Here is a 5,588-nt window from a genome sequence, read left to right on the forward strand (position 1 = left end):
AAAAAGACAAGTTATCTGCATGTCAAAGATGTAGTAAACAGGACTGAAACAGGACAGGCTAATCATCACAAACAGTCTCAGTTTATAAGGGGAAGAAGAGCAAACCTACAGCAATTCTAGCTCATAGAAATTCTGACCTCACATGTGGAAAATATTTTCATGCCCTGTCCTTTACAGTAGATCATGTTTCTTGATTAGACCCCTGTGGTGCTTTCCTGTCTATTGTGTTCTATAGCTGTTGGCTTTGGCCTCTGGGATGTCCTTCTTTCCCCATCACTGTTTTTGAATAGTTTTGAAGAGGGCAGTGGAAAACATGCCCTTTGAGTAATGTTTTCTGCCTGCTTCTTGATATTGAAAGTTAAGGTCCAGATTCCCTTTTTACATTTTAAAGAGTCCCAGACCAGACTGGCAGCAATTTTACAATAGAGCTGACTCAAAAACGTTTTTCATTTTCTATGTATTTAATTATAATATATTCTGTGAGCCAAAAATCATATCCATACTTTTTATCAGCACTCACTTCTCTCTGTATAGGTTAATCTTGCCACTTTAGCCATATTAGGTTGCTGTAGAAAACACTCTTAAGATTCAGTAAATCCCACAATTGTTGAGCTCTCTATATCTTCTCTAAATTCTCTTTGCGAACTCGATAGTTCCTTTGGAGGTCATCTCTTTCTTCGAGTTCCATATGATATATGACTAAAAGCAGTCATTTGTTGCTTCAACATTTTTTTCTCATAATCTCTTCACCCAGATACAACAGTTCATTTCCTTTGTTTTCCTTTGTCTTCCAAGTTATCTTGAAAACAGAATTACAAATATTTCACAAGTGCCTCACATGTGCCACCATTTTTATAGGTTCCTCAATCAGTTTTCTCAAAATCAATGCCATATATTAAGGCTCTTTTTGCCATTATAGCCCACTTCTAATACCAATTTTTGTACCAGTTAGCTTTTATTGGGTAACAACCACAAAATTCAGAGATGGACCACAATAAATATTTATTTCTTATATATCTCTGGAGACCAATGACATAGGCTGGACTTTCCTGGGACTCTCTGCTATTTTCAGATAGCCAATTATGTGCCTGAGGTCAACAGGAGGTTAGTTGATCAAAGGTGGACCTGATGGAGCAACTTCGATCCCCATATGTCTCATCCTTCTCCCTGGACCAGTTCACTAGTCTAGACATGTCCTTCTAATGGTGATAGTAGAAGTATAACAGTGAAGAAGGCCCAATATGCAAGGCCCAGTGATGTAACTCCTAGCAATGCAAGACACCGCTTTCAGAATATCTGCTAACATCTCATTAGCCAAAGCTAGTCACATGGCTGAGCATACATTCAAGGAGTGGAAGAGATTCTCCCTCTCATGGTGAGAGAGTATACAAAGTTACAGGCTGATGACTTGGGATCACCTTAAGTAATCTACTACAGAATCTCATAAATTCTTAGCAATATTTATGTTCTTTTGCATATCTCTGTCTCTTATTATCTACTTTTATCTGATTTCATCCATCCATAGTAAGATCTTAAAGAGTTTTGATAGCTCCATTTTGATTTGTATTACAGAGATGACTACTGCCTTCTTTTCTGGATTTTGAAAATTCTGTTTTTTCATGGAACTTTCCTAGAAGGTCTGACATTTGCCCGGGTATAAACATCTCACAATTTTCTGCTTTATATTAACTCTGTTCTCTTAATTCCTCCATAGGTTGAACTCACCTTTTCCCTGGAGCCCTACTGAAGAATTTGCCTCCTCTTTGCTAAAAATACTGGGCAAACAATTACTGTATGTGTACTTTTTTGTTCATATTCTCCCTCTTCCAAGCATTATTTGTCTAAATTTTACATTTTGGGGACCCTCGTTATAGTAAGATATGTGGTGTAAATATGTTTTTTTTGATGGAAACAACTATTATTTAAATAAATTCAACCTATTTTCTTGTCATTGATTAGGTAATATACTCCAAACACATGTCCCATCATCAAACATCCACTCCAAGTTTGAATTTAGTCCATTGTCATCGTGCCAGTTCTCCCTCTCTCCTCTTCCATATACTTTCTTTTAATGTCCTAATTTTATATATTTCTATACATTTTGATACCTAATACATGTCATCCTTAACTTCTGACATACATTCAGGTATACCTTGAAATTCCATAATTAATACCAGAAATGTCTCCATGTTCTATTAATGCTTTTTGTAGTCATCTGACCCTTAAGAACTAAAGTATGTCAGTGCCAGAGTGAGTATGGAGATTTGGTCTTATCTTCTATTTAGGCTGTCCTATAAGCTGAGAACTGTCTTATTTCCAAAATCTGTGTGTCTTTCCTTACAGAACGTTAGCTTTAAATTGAGGTAAAAGTGATCTTTATCAGGAACCAAATTGAGCAAAAAGATTCCTCAGTCTATCTCACAACATAAACATAGTTGTTCAAATAGAACTGCAGGGTGTGGATTTTCTCATACTAGTGAGAGAAATTTCAGTTTTATGTTAGAGAAAAGCAACTGAAACTGATTTATAGCTTATACAACTGAAAATTCCAGGGATAGAGCAGCTTCTTGTATGGTTAGATTTAGATGAAATGACAACTCTGGCCAAGCCCAAAGATGTCTTAAAAATTGCATACTTGTTCTTAACTTCTGTAGAAAGAATTGTCACCTGTCTGCACCCTACTATGACCTCAATGTTCATCTCGTGTAGGTAGATTCCCTATCAATGATGTTAACGTTTATATATTTATATATATATATATGTCTTTCCAGTATTATATATTATAAATACACTATATTATATTTTATAATCTTTCAGGAATTATAACTAGGTGAACTGGAAGGTAGGAAGGTGGAGTGGGAAAGAACAACTAATTTAGATGGCTGTGGATTCTATTCTCTTCATACATATGGACATTTAATTATTGAAATCCATGGCCCCTAAAAACAAGACAACCATAATAGAAATCCTCTAAACAGTGACTCTGCCTTCTGTGCATTTGCTCTTAAACTGCTTACCTCTTCCCTAAGTTTTCTTTTCTGTGTTTCATAGTGATTTCTGGTCTTGATTTTTTAATTGACTTAATTGGTTTAAGATCTAGAAAAGACTTAAGATCCTTTTTCCAAGTTTCTGTACCCTTCTCTAGTTTTCCTTCAAGTCAGAAAATCTACAGGTAAGCCGCTGTACCATTAGTAATACTGGCAAGCTTTCAACCTCTCCTTTGTGAGTGGAGATTCAGGAAAGCTGGAATTTTAATCCAAATAAGCTAAGATTTAGGGCAAAAAGGAAACTTCAAATCTCTGCCAGTTATTCTTTCTCATATTTGCATGATAAATTGAATTCAGCTTTTCAATCATCATCACTCATAGAGTGTTACTGCCTAGAATTAGCAGAACTGTTTGATGGAAGAAACATTTTTACATGTTACTACCAATTTTTTGCCCACAATATGTCCAAAAGATTTCTAGATTAAAACTGTACATTAAAGCATCATATATGTGCCACACTTCACAAGATAGGGAGCAAAGTGAAAGAAACAATTAACTACAGCCTTAAAGATTAAGATTTTTCTCTCTTTAGGTATTTCAGTTGAATTGGACAATATGTTGCTGATGGTAGAATTAAGAGAATTCATGATAGGAACATTTTTGGAATTGTTTGATAGGGTCCCTAAGCTGCATTTGTTGGCTCAAGTGTCAGATTTCCTTGGGTGACTTTATCTGAACAAATTTCTCTAGAATTGGCTGTGTTGAATACCACATGTAAATTTTTTATAATAAAAATGACGTCTAGCAAGGGCTCTCTCCACCTGTGCACACAGAAGGGAATACTGTGTGTACACTGGTCTTTGAGGGAAAAGAAGTTATTACACATTCAATTGGTAATGAGACAGAAGGACAGCCTCTCAACTCTTTCTCCCCAAGCCAGTGTATGAGGTAAGGTTTAAATGATCAGGGAGGGCAGGCTGGTATGCAGAAGCACTGGCAGGATGAATTTCGATTGGCAGATCAAAATTTTCTCTTCTGTGCATGCTCTTGGCTGGCTGGCTGACTCTGAAAAATAGCTGTAACATTTTGTTGTCAAGATGTGGGCAGCACAGGAAATAGGGCGAAAGCTGCTACGTAGGGTTAAGTCATTGCCTTCTCTATTGATAAGAGTTTCTAGAGATTTAGTCGTCTTCTACTCTCTGGCATAGAGAGGAGGGGACCCTAACAAATGGGGATTTCTATTATAATTGTAGATTTCTGTTACAAATGGGTAAATTCTACTAGGTTTTCAGAGCTTTTCCCTGTGTCTGTTCTTTCTTAAAAATAATCAGCCTGAAATAATTCTTATGCCAAAGAGGTATATTTTGGGGTGACAAATTTTGTTCCTGGTCTTGTGGTTAGAAAAAAGTATTTTATACTATTTTTTTATATTGCTTCTATATTCCAATATTTAAATAGAGAGAAAAAGACCCTACTGTTTTCCTTTGTACATGGACTACTCATTTGACTCTCTTGTTTGCCATTTTTTTTGTATATCTGTTAGTGAGCCCATATTTTTATATTTGTTCCAATGTTCAATTTCTGCCATCTTTAGGATCCCTTCTTATTCATGTTCTCCAGGTATGTGTTGATATAAAGTTACCAAAACCATACAATTCTTTTGGTCAATATTAGCCTCACATGCGTCACACTTTGAGCCTTGTGATTTGAGGCCTGCTGGTAGTTGAGTAGGTCAAAGTGCTAAGAAGAGGTAAGGAAATGTCTTGAGGAGGGTCAGCATTCCTTTCCAAGATGACTAACTCAGAGGGAAGTCATGACAGGCTTTTGAGACAAGGGACGTCTACCCTCCTCAGTAAGGGGAGAGAGGCTGCTTCATTTGACAAAGGAGGCTAAGTCGCATTGAGAGGTTCAAGGTCCCCCAGGTTCTTTGAAGTCTCCCCATACTGCCCCATCCAAACTTCTGGGGTCTCTCTTCTTTTTAACAAATGCCCTTCATTAACAAAGGAGGTTTTGAGGTCGTGAATTCACTTTGCAATGTTATTCATCTGTTTCAGGATCTGATATAGTTTGATTTTCAGAAATTTCAGCCCTTCTGTGTAGAAGAGAAGGATTTCTTTTATATAGTCACAGAAATGTTCTGATCTTTTCTTGGATTTTAAACTAGGAATTTAAAGTCTTACACTCATCATTTTCTTATTCCCAGTTTTCCAGCACACTTAGAAACAACCAACCAACCTATTTGTACTTCTTATTTCATTATCGTATTTGATGGTAGCAACTACTTGCTTACCCAAAGCTTTGCCTTTTATAGACACTTGATTACATGTACCTACAGATGATAATTTAAGTAACTATTATGTCACTGCATGCCATGAATTACAGGTGTCTGCTTCAATATTGTAAATAGAGTCATGAATGACCTTAAATCTAAATATACAAGAAAAGTAATTCCAGAGAACTCAGATGCAATTACAAGAACATATCCTAAAAGTTTGGCTTCCTTGGAAGTACTTTCATGGCCAATGTTTGCACTGGTTATGGTTTAATCAGGGAAATGGAATCACTGTGAGTAATATGGAACATAGGGTTGATTATACAAAT

Source organism: Equus quagga, chromosome 1, assembly GCF_021613505.1.
Source record: "Equus quagga isolate Etosha38 chromosome 1, UCLA_HA_Equagga_1.0, whole genome shotgun sequence".
NCBI lineage: Eukaryota > Metazoa > Chordata > Mammalia > Perissodactyla > Equidae > Equus > Equus quagga.